Genomic DNA, 18809 nt, shown 5'->3' with positions numbered 1-18809 from the left:
ATTCCTCGCTGGCAGCTGATGACTCATCTGTTGTTAAGGACATGACGGCTGGCTTGCCAGCCCGCTTCTTAACAAGCATCTTCTCATTGGTTGTTAAGGATGCTGGCAGCCCAGCTCCTTAACGCTAGCACTATTGAACATAGCTTACACACTATGCTAAACACTAAAATGTTAGTGTTTTTTATCCAGCATTTGCTTTTAGCAGTTTTTAGCTTTCTAGTGTGCATGAAGCCTTACACTAAAAATGACTACACAGAAATGATTTCCTGTGTTGCTCTGTTTTGCTCTGTGGTGTATAGTGGTTATAACAATCTATCCCTGAAGGTACTCCTCAGACTGACCAGTGTATTGTGGAGTGGGAGGGAGGAATTGTCTAAGATTGAAGTACCTTGGACAGCATCCTCCTTTCTGACTCTGTTGTTACAATCCAACAACATCCCTAGCGTTGCTCATCAGCTTATTGTGTCTGTTGGTGTTGTCCACCTTAACCACTTTAAGACCGGAAGATTTTGCTGCTTAATGATCAGGCCCTATTTTGCGATTCGGCACTGCGTTACTTTAACGGACAATTGCGCGGTCGTGTGACGCTGTACCCTAATAAAATTGTTGTCCTTTTTTCTTACAAATAGAGCATTCTTTTGGTGGTATTTGATCACCTGTGCGATTTTTTTTTTTTTTAAATAAAAAAAGCGACAATTTGAAAAAAAAAACAACAATATTTTTCACATTCTGCTATATGACATTCTCAAAAAAAAATGTAAAAATCAATTTTTTTTAACATTTTAGGCTAATTTGTATTCTGCTACATATATTTGGTAAAAAAAATTGCAATAGGCGTATTTTGATTGGTTTGTGCAAAAGTTATTGCGTCTACTAACTATGGAAAAGATTTATGTAATTTTTATTGTTTATTTTTTTTACTAGAATGGCGGCAATCTGCGATTTTTTGCGGGACTACCCCATCTACCCCATCTGCTGCAGCAAAAAAAAAAAAAATACAGTCACTGCCACCCACAAACAAAGGTTTGAAATATGCACCCAAAGCAAGATTAGATACATTTCAGACTAATGGATATTCACAAATTTACTAGACAGATCAGTATCAAGAAATATTTCACTCAGAATCCTATCACGAGAAACAATCATTATTCTACTTTTCAACACACTACAGAATAGAGAGAATTACATGTCCTTTAAGTCTATCTTCCCCAAGGATGTCCGTGTGCCGGTATTCCTTTCTGAGTAGTGGGTCGGTCAGAAACCTGTGTAAAACACACCAAACCGGAAGGTTTTTGTTTTTGGAAAGGATCTTTCCTTACATCGGGGCCAATTTATCCCAAAGGGCTCCCATTATTTATGCTGATCTCAACTCCTTTTTCTGTTAAGCTGCCACCTGATTTCTGTGTGTGGACACCTGGGGGTTGCATGCAGCACTGAATACCGCATGTGGTGTGATTCCATTATACATTCATCCATTGGAGTTGTTACAAGATTTAGCCCATTAAGGACTCAGAGACTTTTGCTTTGAATGCACTTTAAACATTATGCACTTTTATTTGTAAGGCGGATTGAACCCTGTTGTGTTTTAGATTTATGCACTGTTATGCAATGTTGGCACTGAAGTCACTGAGTTAATATTGTTATGCACTTTAGCACTATGCACTTTTGTATTTTGGATACCTGTATTGTCATATAATTGACATCATTTGTGACAAAGAGATATCACATTATGCACTTTAGCACTATGAAATTTTTCCTTTGCTAATTGCATATGGTCATATTGATTATTTATAATTAGTTTTTATTACTAATTTTTGCACATAACTATATGTTTTTTTTCTGAATATAATTTGGCTAACCTATTCACGGCTTATTGGGAATCAGAACTTATATATAATAAACAGTGGCATAATTTATTACTATATAAACATTGCATCAATGATATTTTACTGTTATAGAAAGGTGGTGAGACCTCATTACTTGATTTTATGTCTGATTTAAATGAGAACATCCAATTATCATTTACTTATAATAAAACTGAAGTTAATTTTCTCGATCTCAGTTTAAAAATCATTAACGTTAGGATTAGTACCAAATCCGTTTTTAAATCAACAGATCGTAACAGTTACATCCCCCTCGATAGTTGCCCCCACCCCTCATGGCTTAAAAATATCCCGAAAGGACAGTTTCTATGTATGAAATGTAACTGTCATAGTATCAATGACTATTATTGACAATACTCTATAATACAAAGCAGGTTTCTTGAGAAGGGTTATAATAAAACCTCTTTGAATCAAAGAGGTTGCCAATCTCTATAGGGATTCTTTATTGACATCAGATAATACTTGACAACAGGAGAAAAAAGTTTTCTGCCCATTTATTACACATTTTTCAGTTCAACACTATCAAATCAAAAAGATAATCCAAAATCGATGGAATATCTTACAAGCAGATCCAATATTAAAAAGGACTTTGCCAGATAAACCAGAAGTAGTCTTTAAACTTGCTCCTAATTTAAGGCATCGACTGGCTCCGAACGTTGTGAGTCCCCCCAAAAAAACGCTCATTTTTAACAGAATGCAATAAATGTATGATTTGCACTGGGATACAGTTAGAAAAAAAATGATCACTCAATTTTCCTCCACCACCACAAGTAAGGATTATCAAATTGACGATTTCATTTCTCGTGAATCAACACTAGTGGTGTATCTCCTAGAATGCTCCTGCAATAAACCATATGTTGGCAGGACCCCCAGGAGATTGTGAGACAGGTTACGAGAACATGTATATAACATCAATAAAGGCTATAGACATCATAGCTTATCTGCTCATTTTAAAACTTGTCACGGGGGAGACCCCAGCTCCCTTAAATTTGTAGGCCTAGCTAAGCTTAAACCCCATTGGAGGAGATGTCACCGCACCACAGAGATTTCCAAGTTAGAGATGAAACGGTTGTATAAGTTAAAATGTTTCTCCTATGGGGTTAAACGTGGAGTGGGATGTCAACTGTTTCAGCGACACTCGGTGAGTGTGGATGGGGACATTTGACATCTCATTCCATGAACCGTTAGATTCCCCATGTCTTCTTTTGTATTTCATTATTCTGCTTTCCATGAATTTATTTAGGCTGTTATATGTTTACATGCAGTCCTCATCTAGCATTAGATTCCTGTATATAATTTTAAAACATGTAATATTAGTGCATAGATCATTTTATATTTAACTGATTTATTCCCATTTCTTTTATGTCAGTCCCAATGCTTAGTACTATATTTCTGGTATTGTGACTTGGCCCCACTTGTTTATTTGAACGAACTACTCGCCGGATGGGAAATAACTCCTGGAACTGGTGGACTAGGATGCTGCTGCTACTTCCTGTCAAAAGGTCCATTAGAATATGGCGCCCAACCAGAAGTTATATTACTGGTAACAGCAATATGACACAGACAGTGGAAATGACCTCATAGACTCCATTAACATGGCGGCAAAACTGGAAGTGATGTTCCATTGCTCATGATGTCTCCATTCAGCGAAATCTAATGCAAGGTGAGGGCTGTATATACAGTATATTGGAAACATACTCATATAGCTCCTGATGATTAGTGTGGCTGTTGAGCTGGGATATATGACTGAGGTCCAGCTGCCATTCTAGGTTTAGTGTGGCGGCACTCGATGTAAGTGTATTTTTTTTTAAAAGACATATTCACCATGCATTTTATGGACCGTTTTTAATGTACTTACCACCAGTTCCCTACATATTGACTGGCAATTTGTTCATGTGAGTTTAGGATTTTATTTTTGTTGTTTTATTACATTTTGGTAAAATATATTACTACACTATGAGAAAATATTTTTTTTCTTAGGTCTGATGATTTATCCTGCCAGACTGATTGAGAATTCCCTGATGGCCCCATCATAACGTGTGGGAATACCATTGTATCGGTTGATTCAACAAAGATAACCAGAGAGGAAACACATTCATAGCCAAAGGCGTGATTACTGTCTTATAATTTAGACAGCAATCAGTTCTGATGAGTTTGCATTTCAACTATTCGGTGAAGGCAAGACACCACAGGTGACACTTGAGAACATTTTTTGCACTTGACACCTTTATTTGGGTTTAATATAAAGGATACTTTGTTGCGACCTAAGACACTTTATCACTTATGTTTTTTAAAAGAGATTTTATATAATTTTCACAGTTATATTTTGCTTGTTTGTATAGCGCTGCAATTTTTTATGTTGTTTAACTGCTGGTATTTGAATATTTGGGTGCTGACAACACAATATTTTTGTAACTGCCACCCACATGCCCAGCGTCTAAATGCAAGCTTGTCACTGCTGCTGGCTTCACAACTTTTGCCTTTCTGTCTGGTGGATTCTGCCCCCTTCTGTGAATTTACAGAATATGCTGTTCCACAATGGCAGGTATTTCATTTCACCTAAGGCCATTCCAGCTCTGTACTATCACATGGAAGGCAATGTTGTGGCATCTTTGGGCAAGGTAGACAAAGTCCAAGTTACTGCTGACACGTGGTCCAGCAAGCATGGTCAGGGACACTATATTTCGTTCACAGCACACTGGGTAACTCTGCTTGCAATTCGGAAGGATGCAGGACAGGGCTCAGCTTGTTGTGCCGCCACATCTCCATACAGCTAGTGGTGATGATGTGAGATTTGTCAGCTCTACCTCCTCCTCCTCCTTGCTCTCCTCTGCTGAATTGTCCTATGAACCACAAGTACCCCCTAAGCGTCCAAGGGGCTATTCATTAAGTCAGGCTACAAGGTGCCATGCAGTGCTTCAGTTGGTGTGTCTAGGGGACAGGAACCACGCCAGAGCAGAGATTTTTGCAGCTCTGCAGGGGCAGGCCCAGAAGTGGTTCACGCCACGCCAGCTGGAGCCAGGAATGGTGGTGTGTGATAATGGCACAAACCTCCTGTCTGCCCTTACACAGGGAAAGTTGACATGTGCTATGCCAAACTCGTGGTGCATGGGCTCCCTCATGCTTCAAAGCCAGAAAAAAGACCCAAGAATACATGGCATCATGGAGAAGGATAACTATTAGTTGACAACCCTCCTTGACCACCGTTACAAGTAAAAAGTCTCAGAACTCATCCCGTCCCCACAGAGGGTGCAGAAGATGAAATCTCTTGAGAACACTTTAAAGAGGAGTTTATCTAATGCTTTTCCTGACTGTAGGTTACAGTGTCGCGGAAAATTTAGTTTTGAGGCTTCTGTTGGTCAAGAGAGAAGCAGTGGAGAAGGGGCCGCCTAAGGGCTTGTTCACACTTGACTAAATCTCTAATGCTTAACAAACACTCCTATACCATCTGTATGGCGTTAGTATGGGCATCAGATAGGTGTCAATGAGTTTTAGTATGGGGCATTTCACAAGCGTTAAAACCGCTCCATAAGTGTCCTATGCACGGTTTCAGCTCATTTGATGAGCATTAAAACTGCTTCACAATGGAAAGTGACAGAAATACACTAATTTTAATGTGCCGAAACCACACTACAAACGCCTGCCAGAGCGTTGCTAAGCATTACCATAGACTTGAATGGGAGGCGTTGAAAGGCTTCAAACTCCTCCTGACTCAACATGAGGCTTTCATTTTTAAGCAAAGCAACGCCAACGCTTCATGTTTTGATTGTGTGAACAGCGCAATGTGCTGTCTATTGTATCCTGTGCATAGGCACTTTAGGGGCATTTTTAACGGCTCTCAATTTTTTAGGCCTCGCTGCCCAGGGCTCTCAGTTTCCACATCCAATCGGCAGCATCTGCATTAAATGGTGGACAATTATCTAGGGGCGAAAACAGAGATGGAGAGCTTTCCCATTGGTGATCCACTGGGTTACTGGGTCATGAGAATAGACCACTGGCCAGAACTTTCCCAGTATGCAATTGAGCTGCTGGGCTGCCCTGCATCCAGCGTGCTTTCTGAACGAGCATTCAGTGCTGCTGGAGGTTTTGTTACTGATAATAGAACGCATCTGTCCACAGACTCCGTGGACCGTCTGACATTTATCAAAATGAATCAGTCCTGGATTACAAGCAGCTATGAAGCCCCTGATGCTAATGTCACTGATTAAGTGTTTTTGGGATGTGGAATCTCTGCAAGACTTCTAGGCTGCCTAATGTTGTGGATGTTGATTTCATCTGGAAGATTTTTTTTGGTGTAGGTTTTATGGGCATAATTACCACCCAAAGACCAATTTTTTGCACGTGTTTGACAGGTGCATATCATTTCAATTTTTGACAGTAAGGCAAATTCTTGCTTTTGTTAAGAGTACCTCTATAGAGTTATGGTGTGAAAGCACCTTTGGCACACAAAGACCAATTTTTCCGCACCTATTGCTTCTATCCAACGTCTGCAGGAGAGACACCAAAATTTATCCAAAAAATCTCTAATCTTGTTTCCAGCGCACTACATTGTGGCATCGTCATACAGACTGGCTCCCCAAGCCATGTTTTACAAAATAAAGAAAGTTTGCAGGGAAAATTTAATTTTTTTGGCTTTTAAAAAAGGAAGTAATTACTGCAGCAACTTCTATACACAGTACAGATGTGCCACTTTACAGGTAGACTAAAGGGACCCCCCTAGGCATTTTTATTGTTATTTCTCATTTTGATGCTTTCACTGTAAGCATTACAAACTTTTTTTCATTGATACATGTCCCGGAGGGTAGTACCCAGACCCCCATAACCATTGTATGCCCAATTTCTTGCATATACACCTTCAAAATGGGCAGTTTCGATTTTCCCAGTTCAGGTCCTTTAAACTTCAATACGGTTCGTTACTCGGTTCCGAACTTTGGCGATGTTCAAAAGTTCTGGTGCGAACCGAACAGGGGGTTTGTTCGACCCATCCCTAGTTGCCAACAATTCATAACACAATGGAGACATCAACCTGCATTGCTGTTAGCTTCTCACCCAGGAGAGCTGGCCTGATGGTATCAAAAGCAGTAGAAAAGTAAAAAAACATGACCCTCATTGTGCTCACTGGGCTTGCTAGAAGGAAACATGGACAAAGAAATCAGTTGGTGATTATAAAACTGAGAAGCTTGTTGCCGCTGAGTGAGGGGACCCAGCTGCTGTTGCTGTATGTAAAGTGTAATTGATGGAAACTGCTGCTATTGTTTGAAATTGAGCTGAAAAGGCTGGCTGGAAGGAAAATAGGACAAACATTGGCTTTAAGACTGGAGAACTAACTACTGCTGAGAATACTGGGATTGTGGTAGTGTTTACTGCTGCAGAGGGTGAAGGCCCTGCTGGTTGTAGTATGAAAACTGGTTAGAATGAGAACAAGGCCCTGAGCCCTGTCGCCCATGTGGAAATATCTGTTGACCATACTGTATATAAAAAAACTGCAACCACCCAACTTATAACTAGCCTTTGCAGTATGGAACACAAGGAAGGGCAATGCACATGAAAATAAGAAAAATTCAAAGCTAGCCTGCAACAAAACCAAATTGACCCTGTCTACCATTTAAACATATGTAAACTGCAGTGACCACATCAAGGTATACTGCGGTCCTAACTTTATAATTATGAGAGTTTTCCAAGTTGGAGCACATATTTAGCAGTGGATAGATTAAAGAAAGGTTTGCCTGGATGGAGTCCACCCTTCCTTAAAGGTATAGTGACGCACGGGACATCCAACCAAGGCACAAGGGCAGCTGAAGGTACCCGGTGTGTCTCTAAAACTAGCATAGGCTATTTATAAGTTGGGGTTATTGTAATTTGTTTGCACAGTTGGTAAATTGGTGCAGAGATGCACTTGATACCTTCAGCTGCCATTGTGCCTTTGCTAGGTGTCCTGTGCGTCCCTGTACCGCTTCCTCCAGGAAAATCTGTCCTTAATATATCCACTGCTATATTCAGTATCTCACAAAAGTGAGTACACCCCTCACATTTTTGTAAATATTTTATTATATCTTTTCATGTGACAACACTGAAGAAATGACACTTCGCTAAAATGTAAAGTAGTGAGTGTACAGCTTGTATAACAATGTAAATTTGCTGTCCCCTCAAAATAACTTACACACACAGCCATTAATGTCTAAACCACTGGCAACAAAAGTGAGTACACCTTTAAGTGGAAATGTCTAAACTGGGCCCAGTTAGCCATTTTCCCTCCCCTGTGTCATGTGGCTCGTTAGTGTTACAAGGTTTTAGGTGTGAATGGGGAGCAGGTGTGTTAAATTTGGTGTTATCGCTCTCACTCTCTCATATTGATCACTGGAAGTTCAATGTGGCACCTCGTGGCACCTCGTGGCACCTCATGGTACCTCATGGCAAAGAACTCTCTGAGGATCTGAAAAAAAATAATTGTTGCTCTACATAAAGATGGCCTAGGCTATAAGAAAAGTGCAAAGACTCTGAAACTGAGCTGCAGCACAGTGCCCAAGACCATACACATACAGTGGTTTAAAAGGACAGGTTTTACTCAGAACAGGCCTCGCCATGGTTGACCAAAGAACTTGAGTGCACATACCCAGTATAATATCCAGAAGTTGTCTTTGGGAAATAGACGTATGAGTGCTGTCATCATTGCTGCAGAGTTTGAAGGGGTGGGGGGTGGGGGTCAGCCTGTCAGTGCTCAGACTATATGCCACACACTAAATCATATTGGTCTGCATGGCGTCCCAGATGGAAGCCTCTTCTAAAGATGATGCACAAGAAAGCCAGTTTGCTGAAGACAAGCAGACTAAGGACATGGATTACCGGAACCATGTCCTGTGGTCTGATGAAACCAAGATAAACTTATTTGGTTCAGATGGTTTAAGCGTGTGTGGCAGCAACCAAGTAAGGAGTACAAAGACAAGTGTGTCTTGCCTACAGTCAAGCATGGTGGTGGGATTGTCATGGTCTGGGGCTGCATGCGTGCTGCCAGAACTTGGTAGCTACAGTTCATTGAGGGAGCCATGAATGCCAACATATACTGTGATATACTGAAGCAAAGCATGATCCCCTCCCTTCGGAGACTGGGTCGCAGGGAAGTATTCCAACATGATAGTGTCCACAAACACACATCCAAGATGACCACTGCCTTGCTAAAGAAGCTGAGGGTAAAGGTGATGGACTGGCCAAGTATGTCTCCAGACATAAACCCTATTGAGCATCTGTGAGGCCTCCTCAAATGGAAGGAGAAGGAGCGCAAAGTCTCTAACATTCACCAGCTCCGTGATGTCATCATGGAGGAGTGGAAGAGAACTCCAGTGGCAACCTGTGAAGCTCTGGTTAGCTCCATGCCCAAGAGGGTTAAGGCAGTGCTGGAAAATAATGGTGGCCACTCAAAATATTGACACTTTGGGCCCAATTTGGACATTTTAACTTAGGGGTTTACTCACTTTTATTGCCAGCGGTTTAGACATTATTGACTGTGCGTTGAGTAATTTTGAGGGGACAGCAAATTTACACTTTTATACAAGTTGTACACTCACTACTCTACATTGCAGCAAAGTATGATTTCTTCAGTGTTGTCACATGAAAAGATATAATAAAATATTTACAAAAATGTGCGGGGTGTACTCACTTTTGTGAGATACTGTATGTGTTCTAACTTGGGAGGATCTCTAAATTATTTGTTTTTTTGAGTTAGGACTACTGTACACTGGGGTGCCTTGATGTGGCCTGCGCCCTACACATAGGTTTGCAAATGTGTGCTACTTATCCCCTTGTTTTTAATGTGATCTGTTAGATAGGGTCAATTTGGTTTTGTTGCAGACTAGCTGGTAAGTGAGCATGGGAATTTTTGTTTGTTTTTGATGTGTGCTGCCCTTCCAATGGAATCCAGTGATGTGAGTTCAAAACCATATTAGTGTTAGTAATTTCCAATATTCAGTTTGAAGAAAAAAATCCACATGCTAATATTTCCTTATTCCGTGCAAAATCCACCACTAAATGTCCTTCACCTAAATGTGTCTTTAAAAAAGGGGAAGAAATGCCAGTGATTTGAAACCCAAATCCCAGTGCTGTAAGAGAAATTAAGCTTCTCCAGTGCTCCACCAGACAGTGAAAGTAAGGGTGGACCCGTACCTTTGTGCTAGACCTATAGCATAGGTCTAGGAGCGCTTGTTCCCAAATTCCAGGGGTGATCAGATGTACACAAATGCCAAGGAATGGTCTCCACTCTTCCCCTTCAATCTTTCCTCTGCCTCTATTTCAGTAGTCTCACCAACTTCTCAATACGTTCTATAGACAGAGCTCAAGACCACAGATAGGCTCCCATAGTGTAGTAAGGTAAATACCAGTAGTTGCTCCCATAGTGTTGTAAGGTAAATACCAGTAGTTTTATTAAAACTAAGTAATGTACTCGCATATTAAATGCTTGTGACATAGCAATCCAATTATAAAAGCAGATCCGGGAAGGAAAAAAAACAACTTGCCACTGATCCTCATACTCCATCTGTGATGTCACCTGGCTCCTTGCTTCTTAGATACACCATACTTCATACAAGGTTTCAGCTATCCCATCCAAAGTTTTTAATTTTCTTTGTTCAAGCACAGTTCCACACCCCCTGGGAAGACTAAATCCATCAGGGCAATATGAGCCTAGGCCCCATACTTTCGAATAGTCTCCTTGGCACATGTTTGCACTCCCTAGGCAGCAGGCCTAGAAGGATGGGACATCCAGCATGTAAGCAGGAGGTTGAAATTAGGCCAGTTAGATGCTGTCCAGGGATGGGAGGGTAAGAGTTAATGCCTTTCCCGGTTCTTCGGTTTTGGTGGGTTATCTTTAGGTTTGACCCACAGGTCCTGTGACATAAAGGAGGTATAGTAGTTTGGAACAGAAAGCCCCCTGAGCAGAGAAGTCCATTACCCACCAGTGAATCCCGTAAGGGAGAAGATCAGAAAGCCGCACCCGTGAAGAGCAAAGGAATGTTGCTTGCTACTGCCATAATGTAGAAGGGCATCTGGACCTTTGGTTTGTCCCCAAAGATTCCATGATGGAACGGTACAGAGTAAAGTAAAACCAGGTGTGGTTTAGAGACTCTACCCCTAGTGCCTAGCGTAGCCCAGAAGAACCCACCCCAGGGACAGTCCTCTGTGACCCAGACTTGGCACTAAACAAGTTAATGGGAAAACATGGAGGAGAGATTTCATTTTCAGCCCTACCCCACCTACAAACATACCCTTTCCCCCAGGCAGAGGGGGAAATAAACCCTGAACTTTGTAACAATTGCTAAACCTTGGCAGAACTTGTTTCATAGCATGGCTCGTGATCTTCTTTTTCTGGGCAATACCCCATTGTTGAATAAAATGTCAAACCAAAGTGCACAAAAACACTTACAAATCACAACCCCACGTTTCCAGAGAAGAGATAGTTTTTGCTTGACACTAATTTAGGAGGGAAAGACAAGGCAGGTTTTACAGTGTACCACTAAGTACCAGAGACAACAGTCAAAAATTTTGCACAGACGCACTACACATCATGTAAGCTGTTTTACTACACCACAAAGGAAATAAAAATGACAGTGTGCAGTATTTTGTAATAGACAAGTTCCAGATTTATTGCACTAACATGCTGCAGATCATATAAGTGTTTTTAGCAGACTTTAATTGAAGAGGGGGAGACAAGATTTTTTTTATTGTGAAATAAAAATTACAGTGTATTATGTCAAGGACAAGAGCCAACAATATTGAAAAGGCATGTTACATATCATGTAAATGGTTTTACTAGGCTGCGATGGAAGAGGGAGAGATGAGGCAGGTTTGATCATGAAATGCACAAAATGTTTGATCAAAAGTGTATTTATGCAACAAAGGCCAGTTATATGCTTTTCATCCAAAATAATGAGATCTATGTGTGTATACAGTACGTCAAAGGAAAATTGAAGAAAATGAAAAAAAAAAAAAATATTGTGCAGATTACATTGACAGCATTTTAACAGTTCAAGTAAGTCGGATTTTAAATTAGACCTACTGCTATTCAAATCAAATATACCCACAAAAGTAAATGTTTTCACACGATAAGGAAGGAATATTTTAAATTGGGGAAGGAAGGAATATTTTACTGCATAGATATTATTTTTACCATTTCTGATTCAAACAGGTTTAATATGCTACAGACAGTAAACATAGGGGTTGATTTACTAAAACTGGGGAGTGCAAAATCTGGTGAAGCTGGTGCATAGAAACCAATCAGCTTCCAGATTTTTTTTGTCAAAGCTTTGTTGAACAAGCTGAAGTTAGACGGTGATTGGCTGGCTACCATGCAGGGCTGCACTAGATTTTGCACTCTCCAGTTTCAGTTAGCCCCATAGCATTTCTTTAATTAGGCCTTACTGCCTAAATCACTTTTCCATTTAGCATTGGAGAAACAAAATAAATTTAAAGTTTATATAGTGCAGATTACAATAAAAGTAATATGTTATAAACAGCATACAAAATGTTTCTACAATTTCTTTCAGCCCTCATTGACTAAAATGTATGTTTCTCCACCTTTTTTCAGTCAGGGTGCCCTTGAAAAGTATTTTCAGTCTTGAGGAACACCTGTCCAAGGCTTGGTTCACGTTACTGTGTCGTTGAACACGTGCAAAATTGCGCTCATTCCTAACACACAGACAAATGCTCTACTCTTCAGGGGTGCCATTAATTCTTACTGGTACCCCACACATTGGAAAACATGGGGTGCTTTTGGTGCAGCCCAATTTAAAAAAAAGGGTCAGGGGCTTCTTTCCCTGCATTTCTGCGGGTAGGGAAGCCCATTGAAATGAATGGGCTGCCCTACACGCTGCAAGCAGCCACACCGATGTAAACCAAGGGCTTGTTCACATGTCAGATTGGAGGGGGTGGTAAAACCACATGGTTGAGCTGTTTTTACCACCCCCAACTTCTCCCCCTCTAGCTTCAAAGGCAGCAGCTGGGGGTGTACGCATGCTGTGGCTGCAGCTGGAGGTATACCCAGGGTGAATGGGGCTCCACTGCAACCACCCCACAACTGTGTGCCTCTTTACCACCTGTTAAATGCTTCTGAAAAGCAATCTGAGCATGGATTGCTTTTCAGAGTAGCAGCAGTCTTTGCTGCTATCACAAACAAGCCAAATGCAGTTCTGATGGTACAGGAATAGGGGGGTCAGGATTAAAACATGCATACACACACACACACACATGTACAAACACACATACCGACACATGTACAAACATATACAGACACACATGTACACACACACGTACACACATATACATATAAATACACACACAAACATATGTACACACAAACACATGTACACACAAACACATGTACACACAAACACATGTACACACACACATACACATGTACACACACGTACACACACACATATACACATACACACACACACATGCATATATATACACACACACACATGCATATATATACACACACACACATGCATATATATACACACACACACGCATACATACATACATAAAGTCTTTTGAAACATTCTAGCACAGTACCTTTTTCATTTAGCCAGGTAATGCACTGTAGGGGGAAGCAAAGAGCACGGCACACTTCCCCTCCCTTTATTTTCACTTTTGAGACTGAACGAGCTCTCTATCAGTGCCGATGTACAGATCAGATGAGGAGATCGGGCGCATCTGACAGCCCTTCTCTCCCATGATTCCATGGCACACCTGAGGATCTCTAGCGGCACACTAGTTGAGAAAGGCTGGTCTAAATCACATTCCAATTTAGCTTGCAAGGGCCAAAAATATTTTACAGTAAATGCATATGTTTCAGAATACAATAGAATAAATGCCACACACAGCATATGTAGTAGTTATACAATTTCTTGTAGACCTCATTGGCTAAACCACATTTCACATAAAAAAGTCAGAAATATTTCAGTAACTCCACAAACAGTATTTAAGCCCTAGAATGGGCTAGGCTACATTTTAAAGGGATAGCAGTTAGTTTTTAATTAGAATATCAACATAGTGTATATAGTTCAGATAAAAAAAAGACAGCTAAATACTATACAGACTCTAGAAGCAGCAGTTAAAAATTATTTGGCCTAATTTTAAGAGACCAATCAGCTTTTAATAAAAAAAAAACACAACAATTGAGTGTATTACTTCCCCCAAAAAAACAAATTATTTTACTGACTCCATGCACAGTATGTAAGCACTTTTACTAGGCCATAGTTTAATGGGGAGAGATCAGGCAGGTTTTAATGAAGAAGTCACAGTACACTATTTCCGAGAGACAAAAGCCACAAATATTCTTGATTGATGGAGCACCACAATAGGCAGAAAAGTAAGGAACGCAGAGCATAATTTAACTTTCAGCAAACACTATTTATGTGTGGAACCTTGAGTATCTGGATACACTTCAAACAGAAAAAATAGCCCAAATTTAACCCCAGAGGAGCCACCACAAATTTTGATGTGCAACCTACTGACCCTGCAGAAAAAATGCACAAATTTGGCAGTTAGGGAACAGCTGCAGAAACATTAGGTATGGCATCTTGATAGTGCTGGAGACCAGAATAGGGTGGTAAGGGCAGAACTAGATGTAATGCTGGTGGATGGTCATGGCATCAGACCATCAGTGGTCCAGTGAACTGAATCTAAGGATAGGCTAAATCTTTTTTTGTGTCACAAAAAACACAAACATAAATCCAGCCACTGTACTAAACGCCCGTTCTGAAAGCACACTGGCTGCAGGGCAGCTCAGCACCTCAATTGCATACTGCGTAAACTCAGCCTAGTCTTCAAAGCCCAAAGGGGTCACCCATTCTTAGGATGTCCATATGATCAGAGATCATATGATTTAGATACCAGCAGCTAGGCCTATGCAATGATTATTAATCCCTTTACGCCAACATGACACATATGCGGCCTCACTGCACTGGGATTTTTTATCTGGAGCTGCATATTTGTGTACCTGTCTTTGTGCTGGGAGCATGTTATGCAGAGACTGGGGTCTCACTGAGAGTTCTGTGTCCCGTGCTAATAATTAGGACCCGGAACTTCATTGCTGTGGTAACATCTGATTGGCTACCACAGTGCTCAGTTACTTTGAAGCCCGCCCCTGTGTTTCTCTCTCTGTGAATGAAGAGGAAAGATATATTGTATCTTTTTTTTCTCCTTGCAGAGAGAAAAAACGACTGTGTGTGTAAAATAAATAAATAAACAATAATAATAAATTAAAAAATAAACAAAAATACCTAGATCAAGGTTTGATCTAGATCAGTGCCAGGGTTAGTGTTTAGGTCAAGGTCAGGGTCAGGATCAGGGTCAAAGGTTAAGGCCAGGGTCAGTAAATTTGTGGCAGGATTAAAAAAAAAATGTTAAATTAGTATTAGTGTCAGTTAGTGTCAGTGTTACTGTGTTTTACGTAGGACCAAAAAAAAAAAAAGCATAATGCACACCATTGTTACTGGTACAAACAACAAATACCACACACATATGTGGTATCGCTGCTATCGTCAGGAGCAGGAGAATTTTTTTTTTTGGTTGTTCTTTGGTGGTAAGTTATGGTGATGATGTTGATTTGTTTTTACTATTTTGGGCCAGTTTTCCTTTGATAATAGAAAAAAAAAAATCAGGAGATATCCATTACCATTTACCACAAAATGAAAGCCTGAATTGTCCTAAAAAAACAAGGTATAATCCACCTGGATACACAAAGTAGTTGTGATGATATGTACAGTTTTACCTACACATGTCAAAATTGCAAAATTGTGCTTTTGCAATAATATTTGTTTTATCCTTAGGAGTGAAGAAGTTAAAGAAGGACATTAAAGCCTTACTTAGGTAGCCACCATCACCACTGCTCTTCATTTTACCAGCCAAACAGTCCAAACCATGTTGGCCTGCTGCTTCCTGGATATTAAAAGGTTCCATAACTAACTAATGAGTTCTGAGGGTAGGAGGCAGAAGATTGGAGGAGAAAAAAACATGCTGAGCTATGTGTTAATTGTTAAATGACACTTGTTTTTTTTCGGCTTAACATAGGTAGATATCCATATGTTCTTTACTAATTATTGCTACTCAATTGTATCAGTATTATGGTTTAAATTAATCGCTAATGTTTTCAGCATTTTTGCAACTTTTGTTTTCCCCATACGCTTTTTATAAGAACATTTGTCTTGCTCAGCTGACTGTGTGGACGTGCTGTGTTCTAGTAAGCTGGAGAGCTCTGTGTAATTCTTTTTCAGTCATGCATCCATTCACCATATGGTTGAAGAGAGTACATGTTGTTAGGCTGAGTTATGAGATAATTCTGTTTATGTCTATTTTTTCTTTCATTATTTGTATTTTCTTTCCATTTTTTAACTGAAAATACCGAGGGTCATGTTTGGAGATTTGTGCATTGGAAAAATACTGTTAAAATGGAACTTGTTATGAGAAGTCCAGGTTACAGCAACTATAATGCTGTCAGTAGATTATTTCACTTGAAGAGTGCACGGGTTGTAGAGAATTGACAATGAGGATCGGTGCCTTCAAGCTATTTCTATAAGTGGTGGTTATTGTAACGGTCATAAATGCACAGAAATTGTACACAGAGGTTCAAAAGTCAGATGACGATGCAAATTACAGACTGATGACATTTAAAACTATAGCAAGGAACAGAAAAAATGAAGGTTTGTACAGCAATTCAAATAGCAAAAATTCAATATAACAGCCAACGAGAATCTTCTTTCACTGACCTTACTCCAATTATCTGAAATCTGATTTGTTGTGCATAGTCACTGTGCTCTGCACATCATCTATGCCTAAATAAGATTGATGAAATAATGGGAGAAAATACTACACAACACATTAACAAAGTAGCACATATTAATGCAAACTGATATTGCTGCAACATTGTAGACACTTTTGGCACATATGCCTACAGACAAAACCCCTATAGTAGGAATGCCCAACAAAAAGCTAGTTCACTGCCTTTCAGACTTTAGTGGGGAATTGGGGGGCGGGGGGTTCAAATTGTAGCCAATGAGAGTAGTAAATGCCCTGATGTTAGTTGTCAGAGTAAACAAAGCCTGAGGCTCGGTGGTGAAGGAGAATAAAATGCTTTTCTCTTTCCCCTCCTTGACATTGGATAGGTCTATGTATTTTTCTGCTATGTTAACATGTAATATGTTGTATATATTGATTTTGTTTGGTTTATGTACAGTATCACCTCACATTTTTGTAAATATTTTATTATATCTTTTCATGTGACAACATTGAAGAAATACACTTTGCTACAATGTAAAGTAGTGAGTGTACAGCTTGTATAACAGTGTAAATATGCTGTCCCCTCCAAATAAGTCAACACACAGACATTAATGTTTAAACCGCTGACAATAAAAGGGAGTACACCCCTAAGTTAAAATGTTCAAATTGGACCCAAAGTGTCAATATTTTGTGTGACCACAATTATTTTACAGCACTGCTTTAACCCTCTTGGGCATGGAGTTCACCAGAGCTTCACAGGTTGCCACTGGAGTTCTCTTCCACTCCTCCATGACAACATCATGGGGCTGGTGGATGTTAGAGACCTTGCGCTCCTCCACCTTCCATTTAAGGATGTCCCACAGATGGTCAATAGGGTTTATGTCTGGAGACATGCCTGGCCAGTCCATCACCTTTACCCTCAGCTTCCTTAGCAAGGCAGTGGTCGTCTTGGAAGTGTGTTTGGGGTCATTATCATGTTTAAATACTGCCCTGCAGCACAGTCTCCGAAGGGAGGGGATCATGGTCTGCTTCAGTATGTCACAGTAGATGTTGGCATTTATGGTTCCCTCAATGAACTGTAATTTCCCAGTGCAGGCAGCACTCATGCAGCCCCAGACCATGGCACTCCCACCACCATGCTTGACTATAGGCAAGACACACTTGTCTTTGTACTACCTCACCTGCTTGCCGCCACACACACCTGACACCATCAGAACCAAATAAGATTATCTTGGTCTCATCAGACCACAAGACATGGTTCCAGTAATCCATGTCCTTAGTCTGATTGTCTTTAACAAACGGTTTGCAGGCTTTCTTGTGCATCATCTTTAAAAGAGGCTTCCTTCTGGGATGACAGCCATACAGACCAATTTGATGCAGTGTGCGGCGTATGGTCTGAGCACTCACAGGCTGACCCTCCACCCCTTCAACCTCTGCAGCAATTCTGGCAGCACTCACATGTCTATTTCCCAAAGACAAAATCTCAATATGACGCTGAGCATGTGCACTCAACTTTTTTGGTCGACCATGGCGAGGCCTGTTCTGAGTGGAACCTGTCCTGCTAAACTAATGTATGGTCTTGGCTACTGTGCTGCAGCTCAGTTTCAGGGTCTTCATAGCCTAGGCCACAGGTGACAAACACAAGGCCCGCGGGCCGAATGCGGCCTCCCAGGCCATTTCATGTGGCCCTCGCACCTCTCCTGCAGCTGCAGCACCCCCCTTGTCTCTGCCACCACCTTGTCTCAGTAGTCGACAGCAGAGAGGACAGAACTCATTTGCCAGATGCAGTTGCAGACTCTTTGTTGCCCACCCCCCTTCTCAGTTGTCCGCAGCATAGAGGAGGGCAGAACTCCTCCTACAGATCCTGCACCTCTCTGTGCAGCCGCAACACCACCTTGTCTCTGCCTCCCCTGGTCTCAGCATTCAGCAGACTCTGAAAGCTGACTCCAGCCCTCCTCTGGTCCTGCTCCAGACCCTGTACTTTCTTCTTCCTGGCAGCAGCACAAGGTACGGAGGTGCATTGTTATGTAAGGGAGGGTAGGTGACTCTTGACTTCTAAAGGTGGGGAGTGCTTGACATCTCATGTAAGGGTGTAAGGGGGCATGGGGTGCTCTGGACATCTAATCTTACAGATATAACTAGCCCTTTGAAGGCGAC

The sequence above is a fragment of the Pelophylax lessonae genome, assembly GCF_965119305.1.
Source record: "Pelophylax lessonae genome assembly, chromosome: 5".
Classification (NCBI taxonomy): Eukaryota; Metazoa; Chordata; class Amphibia; order Anura; family Ranidae; genus Pelophylax; species Pelophylax lessonae.
This window is presented reverse-complemented; position numbering follows the sequence as displayed.